The sequence below is a fragment of the Ambystoma mexicanum genome, chromosome 11, assembly GCF_040938575.1.
Source record: "Ambystoma mexicanum isolate Mex_15411 chromosome 11, UKY_AmexF1_1, whole genome shotgun sequence".
NCBI classification, from domain to species: Eukaryota; Metazoa; Chordata; class Amphibia; order Caudata; family Ambystomatidae; genus Ambystoma; species Ambystoma mexicanum.
Window position 1 is genome coordinate 233,147,467 of NC_090934.1, and position 16,610 is coordinate 233,164,076.

Sequence of the window (16,610 nt, forward strand, 5' to 3'; positions counted from 1 at the left end):
AAATGAGAAATAAATTGACTACCTCGATCCGAAATTAGAACCGAAGGAAAACCGTGCAGTCGGACGATGTTTTCGAGAAATTCTCGGGCCAGAGTTGCTGCTGTTGGCAAGCCTTTGAGCGGAATGAAATGCGCCATCTTGGAGAATAAGTCCACGATTACTAGAATCATATTGTATCCGGAGCATGGAGGTAGATCGGTGATGAAGTCCATAGAAAGTGTATGCCAAGGGCGAGGTGGGATGTCAATAGGGCGTAAGAGGCCTGCTGGTCTTTCCTTTTGACTCTTGTTTTGGGCGCATACTCCACAGGACATTATAAAGTCTCTGATATCTTTTTTCCAAGACGGCCACCAGAAGTAGCGCTTGATCTTTTCTGAGGTCTTGGCCATACCGGGATGTCCTTCCATTAAAGAATCGTGATAACAAGAGATTACTTTTTTCTGTAAATCTGTGCTGGGTAGGTATAATCGTTCTTGGAAATACAATAAGTTGTCCTTTACTGCAAAGTCCTTTCCCTGCAGATGCCAATTCTGTATGTCTGCTGGAGTTACAAGTTGTCTGGCTTTATCCTTAACTTCCTCTATGGATTCTGTGGCGATTACACCCAGAATTCTTTGTTCGGGAATGATTGGTACAGGTTTAGGGTTGATCAAGTGTTCTTCCACTCCCATCCGAGAAAGGGCATCAGCTTTACCATTCTTTGTACCAGGTCGATAGGTAATTATGAAGTCAAACTCGGCAAAGAATAATGCCCAACGGAGTTGTCTAGAGGATTGGGCTTTTGCGGTTTTCAAATATTGCAGGTTTCGGTGATCCGTAATCACAGTAACGGTGTGTCGGGCCCCCAGCAGATAATGCCGCCAAGCCTTAAAGGCAGACTTGATAGCCAGAAGTTCCTTGTCAGTAATCGTGTAATTGATTTCAGGAGGCGAGAATTTGCGGGACCAAAATGCCACGGGATGCAACTGATTGGTTACCGGGTCCTTTTGTGATAGAACTGCCCCCATGGCAAGGCTTGAAGCATCAGTTTCCACGATGTAGGGGAGTTCGGGGCGAGGGTGTTTTAAGATTGGTGCAGAGATAAATTTAGTCTTCAAATCCTGGAAAGCTTGTTCCGCCTCGGTAGACCATTCAAAATGTTTGTTTTTCTTTAATAAGGCAGTGATGGGCTGGACTATTCGAGAGAATTCGGGGATAAACCTGCGGTAAAAGTTAGCGAAGCCTAACATGCTTTGCACACCTTTTACGGAGGATGTGTCATGATCTCTGCTTCCAAAAGGTCAGGGTTTTCCCAACTCCCTTGGAAGCAGATCCATAACCCAGGTTCCGAGTGCCAACCAGTCCCAATTGGGACCTTTTGGACCCAGTCCTGGCGCCAGTGGCACCAGGCTCATAAATATGCCCAGTCCCAGCGCTGGAAGCGCCGGGCTCATAATGCTTGGGTGGACTTACCTGCAGCAGACCATGCTGCTTACTTGCCTGCCAGTTGAGTCTCTGATCCTCTTCTGTTTGGAACTACTTTTCCTGTTGGGTGGGGCAGGAGCCACTCCCTAGATTCAGAACACTGGAACTCTTCTGGAAAGCAGGAACTCTTTTCTTACCTAGGCGTGGCTGTGGAAGGAGACACCTAAGCACTACAGGAGGCTATTTAAACCACACCCGATGGATGAATCTTGCTTTGCGTTATTCTGCATCCTCAGCAGCAGAACGCTCATCGTGTCTTCTGCATCTGATCCTGGGCCTAAGGAAAAAGGCTTACCATCCTGAATCCAGTCTTCAGCAACACCTATAAAGACAAGAAAGAACAGGTTAGCATTACGGTCTTCAGTGACAGCTCTTCACTTACCTGGTCCATCGGCTGTCACCAACGCCTCGCGCTGCATTCCGGCATCTGAAAGACAAAGGCTTACCTACTTTTCGTGCGCTCCGGAGGTCTTCACACTGCATTCCGGCATCTGAAAGACAAAAGCTTACCAACTCTTCGCACGCTCCGGAGGCCTTCGGCGCTGCATCCCACATCTGAAAGACAAAACAAGGTGCGTTTAAAGACATTGGGGAACTTTAATACTCACGTGCCATTACTCCTTTCCACATCTAACCCAGTGGGTATTCTGGTACCCTGCAGCCGCTCCGAACTTGTACCTGCAAAATAAAAAGACAGTTAGAGCGCATCGTGAAGCAGGCAACAAGCGCTTACTTACGTGCTTCCAGGCGCTTCTATTCATCACACGGGCTCCATCTTCAACTCACTTCAGCCCGCCATCCGCCATCGCCGGAACCCTGCAAAACAAGAGACATCATTACTAAAGACTTTAAAGACATTAGAATTACTCGAAACTTACCGTTCGTGCAGTAAACGACGGACAGCAGTCCTCTGAAGTCAAGAGGCCTGCTCCCCTTATCCAGTGAAGAAACTGGTTACAGCACCCTGCCTCGAGGCAGATGGAGAGCACGGCGTTCACTTACCTAAGACATCTTACCCTTCGAGCCAGACATACAGTGCACAGAGGTCCAGCCCAAAGAGCCAGCCGTGTGTTACACATCACCTTTGAAGATACGGTATACGCCCAGTCAAGACCGGCGCCTCTACGGGAATCAGGTGAGCGTTACAGGTATCCAGATGAAAGCGCCTGTCTGATACCAAGCTGTCTGCACAGGGTGTACCAAAAGCTAGATGTAAATTGGGACCCTCTATCCAACAGGATGGTGTGGGGGAGACCATGTAGGCGGACCAAATCTTTCAAAAACACAGAAGCAGCCTCAGGTGCACTTGGTACGCCCGGAAAGGGGGAGAAATGTGCCATCTTACTAAGAGAATCCACCGTAACAATAATGGCCGTACATCCTTGGGACTGTGGGAGATCGACTATAAAGTCGGTAGAGATGTGTTCCCAAGGTTACGATGGTATCGGTTCTTGCTGGAGTAGACCTACCGGCTGTTGGGTAGAGGGCTTGTTCATGGTACATACAGGACATGACTTCACATAATTCTTGGTGTCCTTAACCATTGTCGGCCACCAGAAATGTCTGGTAAGTAGGTCTAACGTGGTTTTCTGACCCTTATGACCAGCAGAAGGAAGGTCGTGGCACCAGGACATGGCTTGTGTCTGTAGTGGTTTAGATGGAAGATACAGTGAGCCCTTGTGAAAGTACAAATCCCCTCGTCTCTCCAAACCTTGCTCTTGATCTGGGATCGCCAATAGGTGATGGGAGGAGTCCTTCACTTCCTTAAGAAAGGAGTGAACCGCTCCAAAATCTTCTTTCCGGCCAACATCTCTTCAGTACCTTGGGGTTGATCTATGTCCCCTGCCAAGCTTCTGGACAATGCGTCAGCCAGAGTGTTCTCCTTCCCAGGTAGATACATTATAACAAAATCATACTGTGAGAAGAAGTATGCCCAACGGGCATTGCGGGAATTCCTACATTCCATCTGCTGCAGGACCTTAAGATTTCTGTGGTCGGTGCGAACCAGAAAGGGATGCATAGCTCCTTGTAATAAGTGCCTCCATTCAATGCATGATTGATGGATAGCTAGCAGTTCCCTTTCAATCACCGAATAAATGCGTTCACAGGAGGTTAAAGACTATGAATAATAGGCCACTGGATATCCCTTGCCTAGGGTAGCGCTCTCTCACTGTCAAACTGTTCAAGCCACGATAGTCAATACAAGGGCGTAACTCCGTTGTTCCTTTCTTCGGTATGTAAAACATGGAGGCCCCTGCAGATGACCAAGACTCCTGAATGAGTCCATTTTGCAGGTTGGCTTCGAGGTATTCCTTGAGGGCCCTTCTTTCAGGTAAACACATTGGGTACATACGACCAAATGGTACTGATGCTCCAGGTACCAAATCAATCGCTCAATCCTTGGGGCGATGGGGGGGTAAGACACGAGGAAGCTTTTCTTCAAAGATATCTGAGAACTGCTGGTAACATGGAGGAATAGTCTGTATGATTTTAGTGGTCATGGAGATAGCAGTTCCATCGCCGGTTTCTGGAGTAGATTGTTGCAGGCAGTGTAGATTACAGTATTCGGAGCGAAAACAGCTCATGTTGGCTTTCCAATCTATAATAGGATTATGCCTTCAGAGCCAAGGCATACCCAAGATAATCGGGAAGTGGGCTGCCCGAATGACATCAAAGGTGATTTTCTCTCGATGCTGAAACAGGGTCAATACTGCGGCACAAGATTCCTGAACTATGGGCCCAGATACTAATGGTGATCCATCAACCCCTTCTACCGGAAGAGGATTGCTATTGTTACACAATGGAATCTGTTGTTCGTGAGCCCACTGCACGTCCAGGAAGTTGCCTGTTGCTCCACAGTCTAGCATTGCCAACACTTCCAAGGTAAGCATAGCCTGGAAAGTCAGTTTGACCGAAAACACCATAAATCTGTTGTCTATAGTATCCCTTTCTAACTGAGTAACATTGCAGGGATCCGCTGTTTCTTCCCGGGAACTTTCCCTACTTAAGTCCGGGAGGTTGCGTTTCCCGAACGCCTGGGCGGTACTTCGGGACAGTTGCGTAGCAGATGTTTAGAAGATCCGCAGTACATGCAGAGCCCTTGCTCCTTGCGTCTCTTGCGTTCTTCCGGTGATAATGGACCTCTTGCAGCTCCAATTTGCATAGGTTCATCCGTCGAGACCCGACTGGCCTGCTCAGCTGGTGAGGGTCCGATAGAAGGAGGGAATCAGGTTCTTCTACTTTCCTGCCTTCTCTCTGACAGTCGGTATTCAATTTGAAGGGTGAGAGTCACTAGTTCTTGAAAAGATACAGGGCGGGCAACCCTCGCCAGCTCGTCCTTGAGGTAATCATGTAACCCCCTACAGAACAAAGTTTGTTGTGCGGAATCTGGCCAGCCTGCGTCGACTGCTGACTTCATGAAAGTGGAGGCATAAATTTGTACATCTTGATTTCCTTGGCGAAGGTCAAGCAGAGCCTCGTACGAAGAATATTGAACCTCAAGACGGTCGAATCGGGCCTTGAATCGTTGGGTAAAGAGAGAGTAGTCATTTACCATGGGATAAGCCGTCGTGATGAGGGGAGTAGCCCATGCTAGGCAATTGCCCACCAAATTGGACACAAGAAACCCAACCTTGGCTCTACCCAATTCGTAGGTCTTGGGTCTAAACGCAAAATAGATCATACAGGCATCCAAAAATTCCTTTAGAGTCTTTGGGTTCCCATCATATTTTCCAAAAGGGAAAGCGAGAGGAGGAAGGTCGCCTCGAGTGTCATCTCGCGCAGTAACCTGTTGTCTTAGGGCCAGGTTCTCTGCACGAAGAGTCTGAACGTCCACCTGAAGTCCTTGAAGAGATGTGACAATCTTCTGATATTGCTCCAGTGAAGCCATGTTGGGTTCTGGGCATTGCAAGCTGTCACAGGCAGAGGAGTCCTCCCACTGACTCTCCTCACCTGTAGTCTCTGACGCTCTGCCTGGAGGCTCGTCCTTCTTCTTTCTCCTTGTTCTTGTAGAGTCTTCCCCCCTTCTCTTCCTCCTTCTTCTTAATTCTCCTCTCTCCTTTCTTGTCGTGTAGATAGGGACGGGCCCCCCCAGAAGCCACCGTAACCGCCAAGGAATACGGTCAAAGGGGTATCCAGAGGAGCCAGCCCCCTAACAGGGAAAAAGCCGAAATAGGCAGAAGAAACCCTGTTCCTCTGTCTTGTTGGACGCTGTACCGCCTGTAGTAAGCTCGAAGGTATGTAGGGGCGGTGGAACCAAGCAGAGCCTTAGTTTGGAGCGGAGTTAGTAGGGGAAATGCAGTACACAAGGACTGGAAGCAGAGGGAACAGTGGATAATTTAGAGATGCAAGGTAGAGGCAATCAGGACATAGAGAAATGCTCGTGTAAATGAGCAGGACTGCCGGACAGGCAAGGGAAAAAGAAGGGAAAAGGAGAGAGAGTGATGAGTAAGGGAGAAAAGAAAGAAAAAGAAAGAGAGTGAAAGAGAGATAACATGAGTAGAGGGAAATAATAAAGAAAACAAGAAAAGAAACCAAGGAATGTTCGGAAGCTCCCCATGGAAAGAAATGCAGCCTCTGAACAGCTTGTAAAAAGGAGCCGACACGGGAAAGCCTCAGATACAATGTCTCCTCCCCGAAGGGAGACTCCAGAAGGGGATACCGCAGGTCGGCTCCGAAAATGAAAGAGAATCAAAGACAGAGCCAGCTGCGGCCAGGGCACAAGGGTGTATAAGGATAGACGGGAGACACGGGGGAAAAAGAAAGCAAAGAGAGGGGAACGGGCAGAGGCACAAGGGGAACCGGAATGGAGGCACGCGAACCAGCAGGGAAAACAACTCGAGTGTCGGTAACTGGAAAGTTGCAACGCTACGAGCAGGGGGCGTGGCTATTATTTGTAAGGCAGGACCACAGACATCTAGTCCGTTAACGAGGGTTTGAAGGTGTTCTGCTGCCGACCCTCCATCTTGTCCACAGCTTCCAGGGTCGCATCGTGACAGTATGATATTCCCTGTCATAGGTGTTGACTTTTTAGTTGTTGAAGTGCACTATAGTGAAGAGGCCCCAAGAGAATCGCCTGAATGTAGGAAGTCAGTCTCCCTACCAACCTGGCTAACTCCTTCAGTGAAATGACTTCTCTCGCTAGTGTTGTCTTGATCTCTTTATCAGATTTACCTTTGTTATTGAGGGTGGCTGCCCTTGGCTGACCTTGTGTCTATCACAAGCCCTAGAAATAGAATTCGACTGGGCTGCAGACAACTTCAACTTCTCGGAATCCCAAACTCTTTAACAGGTCAGTTGTTGTTCTCCCCTGTTGTTCTAATAGCTCCCTGTTCTGGCCCATTAGACAGACGTCGTCAAGATAGACTATCAGCCTGATGCCCTGCTCTCTCAGGTGACTGACCACTGGTTTCATCAGTTTGATGAAACACCAAGGACATCAGGCCGAATGGGAGACTTGTGAACTCGCATTTCTGACCTCGCCAGAAGGGTTGAAGGAACTGCTGATGTTCTCTCGTGACTGGAATCGTTAGGCATCTCTGAGATCTATCTGTACTAACCAGTCCCCTGTCTGTCACGTCTCTTAAAAGATGGATTACCTCCATCTTAAAATGCCTGTAAATAATGAAAGCATTTAGGTTTCTTAAATATATCTTAAATATATCACTGGCCTGGTTTTCCATCTTCCCATTACTAAAAACATATTGCCTATAAAAACCAACTGTGGAGCCTGCCGTCTACCTAATGGCCTTTTTTTGCTCAAGTTCTGAGATCTCTCTCTCTCTAAAATTGCCTCATCTTCCTTGTTGAACACAATAGGTCTTAACCATTCTGCTTGTATTGAATCCTGGCAGACCTCTAGATGGAACCCTTGTAATGTCTGTTTGACCCATTTATCTCCCCCATTTCTCTATGAACTGTGCTGTCCTCTCCCCTACCTCTGGGTTCACTGTCCCTGCTTGCAGTGCTGCAGTGCTCTGACCCAGTCCCACCTGCATTTGCTTGTTAACCTCTTTTGCTGGAACCCCAACCTCTTCCTCTGCCGCTTCACCCCGATTGGAAGAGGGGGTTTAGTTTGCGTTCTTCCTGCTCTCTCTAGCTGTTTCTATTAGTGTAATTGGACCTGTAGGTCGAATAACAGCTCGTCGAGGGGCCCAGACCTCTGCCAGCCCTTCCAAAAAGCTGGTTTCCAAATCCTGTCTTCAAGGAGTCTTGAGATCCTGGTGTCTGCGGAAGCTGCTGAACCCCCGACAATCCACCCAAAATGGTAAAGGATATAGAGTGAGGTACTGTCAGGTTGGAGCGACATATTCTTTTACATACAGTATCATATACTCATTTACATTGGGTCAGGGGAGACACATATTTAGTATAGAAAGGTTTTGGGAAGTTATTATGGGTTATATTTTTAAACAGCCAATTTTGCCCTTAACCTTCATTGCAGTCTATAGAAAACACCCCAAGCGAAGATGGAGGTTCTCAGTCTAAATTCTAATTGGCTGGAGATTGTTTATAGGAAGGACAGTGAACATTCTAAACTGCCTTTCTTCGTCTTTGCCCAGCTGAGAGGTCGTGTGCTATGCTGCTCCTGCTTAACTTGTTCAAGGGTGTCAAGTTTCAAGCAGTCGAGCGGCATCTTTGAAAATATAACAGGAGTCGTGTATGGAGTTTGGTGGAGACACAGGACAGGAGTGAGAAATTTCCAATTTTCTTAGAAAAGAAGTTTTCAAGACTCAATCACAAGATAAGTGACTTTCCATGTTTTGATGAACGTTGTAAAAAGGTTACATTAATTTAAAAGGATTGAAATCGCAAACCTGTATCTAAAAACTGAAGCGCATACGTTTGTTTTCTTTCCTACGTATCATTTCAAACTAGCGCGTGATTTTTTTTCCGTTACCTTGAGCCTGTGCGTGTGACTCTGCGCGTGAGAGTGAAGCGCGTGCGTGAACTTTGGACTCGCGTTTACTGTTCATATACGCGAGGGTTTTGCTATGTGAGTTCGCGTGTGTATTTTATTACGCGTTTCGTATCTGCGCGTGCGCAAGAACAAATCTATGTGGAACTTCCGCGCGAGCTCTCAGAAGTGTCACGTGATAAAATAAAAGCGCGTGTGCTTTTTTCCCGCGATTTGGTTTTTGCGCGTATGCATATTTTTTCGTGGGTTGGACTTTAGCGCGAGTGTGTTTAACTCGCGTCTTGGACATTAGCGCTTGTGCGTCTTACCCGCTATTTGGATTTTCAGCGCGTGTGCGTATTTCCCACGACTTGGAGTAAAGCGCGTGTGTTTTTTCCCGTGGTTTGGATTTTCAGCGCGTGTGCGTATTTCCCGCGACTTGGAGTAAAGCGCGTGTGTTTTTTCCCGCGGTTTGGATTTTCAGTGCGTGTGCGTATTTCCCGCGACTTGGATTAAAGCGCGTGTGTTTTATCCCACGGTTTGGATTTTCAGCGCGTATGCGTTTACCCGCGGTTTGGATTTTAGCGCGTGTGCTGGATTTTTCCACGTGAAGATTTCATCGCAAGTTTTAAATTCGTTCCAGAGTAAAAGACACTCTAAAAAGAAAATATAAAAATAAATACAAGAACTTAAAAGAACTTCCTTAAAACTTATTTAAAGAACTTTAGACCTTGTTCAAGAATCTTGAGGTTGAGAAGACTAACTACAAAGTTAAATATTACATTCATGGACCTGCTGAGAAGGCTGAATGATCTTTAAGATTCTGGTCAACAAGTAAGGAAGTCTTGTCTGCTTATCACTTCTCTGGGCATACTGAAGAGAAGTACCAGGTATGGTTTTTTGACTATTTTGGTAAAGGATATAGGGTGTTAAGGTTAGTATAGTAACCCATTGAGTAATGAGGTGTAATACATGTTTATGTTTTCACTACAGGTGAAGAACCAGCGAGTTGATAGCTTCCAGCCTGGTGTTTGTTTATTTGTCCCTTCCCCCTTTCCCCTGGAAGTGAGGTAAACTGAGCGGTTATATATATTATCAGCTCAGAGTGCCACATTTTGGGTGGATTGTCGGGGTTCAGCAGCTTCCGCAGACACCAGGATCTCAGCCTGACAAAGGAGGCTTGAGCGGTGTGCATCACTGCATATGTATTGGCAAGTTTTGCCGTTTCTTTAATGAAGGCATCTCCGAGGAGCTTGCCTTTTACAGCTGTCGCTGACTCTGATGTAGCCAATTCACCCATTTTGGGATCTATTTTTACTAAAAATAGATCTCCTCCTCTCTGTGGTTAAAGCACTGTTGGTGTTGCCTACGAGGCATATCGCCCTTTGTGCCCAACAGGGCAGAATCTCTGGGTCAACTTTTTGATCTGCCTGCTTCGCTTCTTTCACCATCTGCAAAATCCTAGTTAATGGTCCCAGGATGTCTAAGACCTTATCCTGGCACGACCTGCAGGATCATTCTATACCTTTCTTCATCTCTCTGCCATACCTTCCCATGAAGGACAGCATCTTCTCATCTATTTGGGGTGTGTAAGGGAGGCATGGTATCACAAGTATGACACTGACACGATTCCTGACACGATAGTATAATAGCAACAAATGTTTGTCTCCTCCTCCACTCCCTTTACGTGTCCCCACTACCCCCTCCAGCACTATCTGAAATGTCTCCAGGCCTAGTACGATAGTCGCTTGTTTTGTTCCTCTCCCTCCTTTCTTCTCCCCCCTCCTTCACCTCTTGTTAATCTCCGACTCTACCAGAAATGTCATCAGGCCTAGTACGGTAGTCGCCTCTCTGTTTCCCATTTCCTTCCTATCTGTGTTTTAGCTCTTGCACTATCTGAAATGTCGTCAGGCAGAGTACGATAGTTCATTCCACATTCTTGTTGTTCATTACCTGTAAGAATGTCATTGTATTTTCCCTTGTTCCCTCCCTTGCCGTGAAGTGTTTTGAAACACATTGTGTATAGGCGCTATATAAATAAACTATCATATCATATCATAGCTAGGATGGAAGTAGTCTCTGCCATCAAATAATAACGAAACACTGTCCTAATCAGTCTCTGTCAAATCAAAGATGGCCGATACTAAAAAAAAAACGTACTGCTTGCCCTAAGTCTTATACAAAATGTGTAAAGGAGAATATGAATGCAAAGGAAAATCAATGTGGCTGAGTCCGGTCTCCTCCCTACGTTAGACAGCATGGAGTAAGGCAGTTCCCGTGGACAGGAAGACACACTCTGGCTCAGGTTCTCAAAACAAAGGCAGTTCAAAATGTGCAATGAGGCCCACCTAGCCTTCCACATTAAAGTCTCTCATTCCAGCTTTCAAAAAACAGTTCAACAAAAAGGTTCACGCAGGTCTCCCTCAATCGGGCTCGGGCCCTTCAAAGCAAAAGGTTCACATAGGTTTCCCTCAATGGGGCTCAGACCTTTCAAACACAGCACTTGCAGGGGTTCCCTTCCCCTAACGTATCACACTTCCGGTCTACCTCAGTCAGGTTCTGACCTTTTCCTGATGTCGAAGACTTTCGAATGTGCTAGGCTTTTACTATGATATGATATGATTGGTTATTTATAACACGCTTAATACCCAGAGGTTTCTAAGCGCGGACACAGGGATCGAACCTGTGTTGCTCCATGTCGTCTTGCTTCCAAGGTGAGCATGTTGCCCCTGAGTTATCCTCCCGAGACCTTGGAAGGACCGCTTCAACTTTCCCTTCCAGTTTACACTCGTCTGTTATTTGCCCCAGTGTCTCTTGGTCTGGGTAGTTCAGTATCATAAGCACAAAAGTTCCACATTCACCTTTTTACTTCCCCCTTTTGCCAGGGTTAATTTTGCTCCTTACGCATTTTAGAGTTCATTCACATAATTTAAAGTTCCGGCTCCAGGATGCACTGCTTCTGCATACTTTGTATATTGTCCTTTCTTTTACTTGGCATTTGGAATCTTGTTCTCACATGCCCGTTCCTTGGTGGCAATGTACTTCTTACATACCCAAATATGGTTCTGTTAGTTGCGTTTACTTAATCTTGACGCACATGCGCACCAAGCTCCTTTGAGCTTTGGCAACTCACTGGATGCCGCGTCGAACTGAAACAATTTCCTTCCTCCAGTATTGGGATCAGGGTTCGTTCCCATTGTCCCTCTGATGCATGGGCTTCCATAACCCCAGGGGAACAAGCACTTGTTGACACAATGTCTGTAGCACGTTCTTTTCCTGGCTCCATCTCTCGGGAGGCACGGCTCCCTTGCCGTGCTGCAGCCTTTCTCACTCAGCGGATCGGAGATCTGGCACTCCGTGCTCCTCCTCACTTCTGGTCCAGCTCTCCTCTGCCTTGCAGTCTCCTCTGTGTAAAATAGGTTCCAAGCTAGCTCACTATGCTGTTTAGAACCACACCTTTTATACTCTGCATATTGGTCAAGTGAAGTCAGGTATGGATGATTAAAATGAATTGACTGACTCTGCCTGCCTTCATTAAGGTGGCAACATGGCAATTCTCCATAGGAAGCTGTTCTCTGTTGATCCCTATAGGAAATCTTCCTTTCTCTTTGCTTACTCTTCTTCCTCCCAGTGATTGCGGAGGGGGATATGGGCTATGAAGGTAAGGGCCCCTGACTAAAGAGGAGAGGGTTCTCGCTTAAATAGAAGAAGGGGGGAATCTCGATTCTCAAGCCTGGGTACTTTCCTCCCATCTCCCTGCATTTTTCAGTATCTGAGGTATTGTGGTACAGGTAGTTCGATGAGAGTTTATACACTCCTTTATGTTTTCTTACTAGGAAGGGAGGAACTGGGTATGGTGATTGAGATGAAGGGGAAGAAAATGGGAGAATACCATTAGATTTCTCACATGTGTCTCTTCCACCCCGTCAGGAACATGGGGTATCAGAAACCCCTTATCAAAACACTGCTCGCCTTGTCAAACTCACTGTTGCCAGTATCAAGTGGGAGTCTGCTGCCAAACTAACTGAAAACATGGACAAATCTTGTGTACAAATATCGTTCAAAGATGGCCACCAGGTTACCAATGGGGAGATTACCAAGATGGCCACCGTTTGGGTCCTTAGAGTCTAAATTGGGAAAGCTGTGCAGTGTACACTCTTCTGGACACTATATAACACCACCCAACAAGAAGCCTGTGCTTTGCGTTTCCTGGAAGTTCGTAACAACTTGTCTTAATACTTACCCAGCTCATCCTGTCGTTGTTCTCTGGAACTCTTCTGCATTCATCTGTGGAAAAAAGAAGAAAAGACAACTCCAGTAAGAAAAGTAGTGCCTTGCACCTTCTTTTTTCAACGTTATTTGTAAAACCAAAGACTTATTTAGCCTTAAAACCCTTGAGATCACGCCTGCATTTTCCGTAGTACGGAGCATTTTTACAGGAGTGTACTATAAGTACACTCATCTTCCGGGCTGTGCGCATTTCTGTCAATGAACCCATGAAGTCAACGACCTCTCATTTTCTAGCAACTATCTGTTTCCAAAAAAGCCTCTGTAAGGAAGGCATGGTATCAATAGTAAGACAGACACAAGTAACCACAGTTCAAGGGTGTTTATTGAACTTCAATAAGTGTGTGATAAACGCCTAAGTCTAAATCTACAGATGGGAGCAAGCTACGACCATCAAACAATAATAAGGCAGTCCTAGTGGAGTATCGTCAAAAGAAAAGGGCTTATTGTCACACCTTTTCAATATCATTGGTCTTTATGGCATCGTTGGTCTCGTACACACATTTCTTCTATTTTTATTCCCAACATGGCAGTTAGTAACAGTTCCGACGTTTCAGCCTTGCAGTGCGGTTTGCATTCTGGAACTTCGCCCCCACGTTGGGAAACTGTTTATCTACTTTCGCAAACAACGCGCCGGTGCGTTGCTACTGCTGACAGCCAACGCTTCGTGAGTTCACACCCAGGAAACTTTCCTACTTGTTCTCATTATAGACTTTGCGTACCTAACTGTAACGCTCACCTGGTATCCACGGGGACATCACTCAGCCTGTTCTGACCTCTTACGACCTCGAACCCTTCCCTGGAGTCTACTCGACTGGAGACTGAGCCTGAAACACAGGATTGGTAGAGTTTAAACCCCTATTATCTCTGTGTGCTTGAACCCCTTCTTCCCCGGGGTCCAACCCTTCCCTTTGATCCACAGCTCACCTTGTTTTCTTGGAAAGTGTGCTCTCCGTCCTGCTTTCAGCGCAGGGGCGCGTTGATTGATGCGGGCTCGTTGCTGCCTAGTTACTTCACTGGCAAGAGTCCGACAGGTAAGTATAATGAGTCTTTTGAACAGTTATCTAACTTCGTTCCTTTCCTTCCTTCGGTGATGGCCGGCATCCGGGGATGGCAACGTGCTGCTGAGATGAGTAGCGCTAAAGGTGAGTGAGAGAGCGATGCGCAATGCGACCCTTTCGTATTTGTATTGAACTGAGTTCTTTTTCTGTGTCTTTTAGGTGCTGCAACGTTTTCAGCATGGATGCCGGTTATGAAGAAGAAATGCGGTGAGTAAGCGCGGTATGCGGCGCCTCTAGATGTTTCCACGATAACCTGGAGTGTCTTTTCTCTCTTGCAGATGGATGAGAAGTTCCGGAGACAGAGTTCCCCCAGAGTGGCTGGGATTCAGGTAAGCGTTTGAAGCTCGTACAGCTTTAAAAAATAAGCGAAGATTTGCTGAATGCTTACTAATGCCTTTTTTCTGTTCTTTTCCCTTTTCCTTATGAAGCGGCGTGCCGGGATGGGAATGACACCGCCGAAGATGCCTGCTGAACAGAAGGATCGATGAACGATGGGCAGAAGCGCCGCAAGGTAAGGCTGTTCCTAACAGTGTTCTTGTTCTTGCAGGAGCTGAGTGCAGAAGAAAGATGCAGGCCTACTGGTGACCGATCCGAACACGGTGAGTGTCACGCTGCAGGTGCAGAAAATGCAAAGCATGCTTCTCAGCCTGGGCGTGGCTTAAATAGTCTCTGGGTATCCCAGGTGTCTCTGCGCTGAACCACACCCAAAAGACTAGACTGCACATGCAGTTCTGGGAACCGAAATATGTGGGGACATCCATCATGTCCCCATCAAAGCACTACAAGTCCAAACCCCAATGTTATCCTATGGGAGTGAGTGAGTCTGGTGCCACAAGTGCCAAGTCTGACTCCAAGTGGTTCTTTGGAGGGATGGAGAGGCCCTTGAGGGCCATGTAGGTGATCGTGGCCTGGCTCCAGCCTGACATCTTGGAGGGCTGGGGACATGAGGGGCAGGAATCATGACACTAACTATCCTTCTATTTCTTCTTAGGACACCAATCAAGCACATACCAGCACACAAATCATTTCACGAGTCCCTGCAGACACCTTGCTCCACCTTGTACGTGCTGTTTTCCGAACTCTGCCCGCCTTCTCCAACTATGTGGGAAGCGTTCCCGATCGGGTACGTTCTTTGAACAGAGCCTCAGACATTCCGGGCTCTAGGGAGGGTGGTTTCTCGAACACAATCCTTATTCATCCTGAATTCTGGTTAACTTTGTTCTTCTATAGCGTTTCCAGACTTCCGAAGCGCTTTATGAATCCCACGCACTACATTCATCATCCAGTAGCATATGACAACAAACACAGGTATACTTGGGTCTTTCCAAAAGTATTTACAATACTCACCTCCCTAGTGTATATAACATTCTTGCTTTCTCCTACGACAGCATAGCTATCATGAGATAAAAGGGCAGAGCACAAGGAATAGGGATCCGAATTCCCGAGACTCGTTTTGATGGTATTACTGTTAATGAATGATTTCCATAGGTCAATTTTTGCGTACCACTCAATTTGATAAAAGAACAATAACTCTTTCTTTTTATAATCCTGTTCAGATATCTGGTTCCCAAGAATGGATTGAAGACACACCCTCCTCTTTACGACATCCAGATCTTCTACATTCTCCGGAACACACAGGGTTTTTTTCCCCAGAGGGTTTCCCTGGGACATCCCTTCTCTTCCGGCCGTTCTAAGCCAGAGGAGAGAGAGGTGTTTCAGGAGGATTCTCAACTCTTCTCATCTTTAACGTCTGACCAGGTTAGTGGTTTATTCTATGGGTGTATGGGAGATATCGATTTTACAAACAAATTGTAACACTTATACTAAAAAATGATTACCAATCCTTACCTCTAAATACAAATAGTGTGGGGTAGTGTTCATGAAAAACAAAGAAGTGTTCACAAAAATTATATGTCAGGATGTTCAGGCTTTTGGCCTCACTTCCCCACGTTTTCAGCATGGGACAAGGTGGTTCACTCGAGCATAGCACACTCTCTGGCTTCTTCGGCATGAGGACACATTTCCATTACCAACATCAGGACCTTTTGTGCCTAAGTCTCTTAAGTTATCAAAGTCTATTGATTCAGAGGGCCTAATGTACCAAAACAAATGAAAAGTTCCTTTCATCTTGAAAGTACTCAAGTTAGGTGATTAACTCGTCACCCTGGATCACCCTCAGCCGGGCTGAGATCCATTTTTATACCACAATCGTTACTTTGGATCCCCCTCTTCTGGGCTCAGATGTTCAGAGAATATCCTTTCTCAGGTGACTCATGGTTCACCCCGGATCCCCCTCAGCCGGGCTCATATCCTTCCTCTTACACAGTCTCCCTCAGCCGGGGCTCAGACCAATTGCAGTTTGTATTAGCTATCAAAGACTTTCGAATGTGCACAGGGTTTAGCTTGACCCGTTGCAGGACAACTTCCATTTCACAAATCACAATTTACATTTCCCACCATCAGTTGGCTACCTATCAGAGACCTTCGAATGAGCACCCACATGGTGCCGGACCACTCTGTATATGGTATCTATCTTTGCTTCAAAAGTTCAGTCACTCCTTGGATGTTTAATTATATTTGCATCACTCATCACATATGTTTTACACACTGTTCTCTTCAGATTTCTTCATACAATGCTGCCACTTGCAACCTTGCCTCTAACACAGACCGGTCTGCTATCAGTCTCCCCGACTCACCAGCTGTGCTGACTCTACTGGTGCTGCTTTGTTGTAGGAGCCAAGGACAGTGCCACAGCGTCAATCGTTCCTCACTGCCTTGGCTATCAACGCGGGGGAGCCCCGGGTACCTCCGACACACATGCACCTTTCTTCAGCTTTAATTCCAGGTCTTATGTTTCTTATTCTCGAAAGCTCGTGAAAGTAGCATTTTTTCGCCAAAAAGGT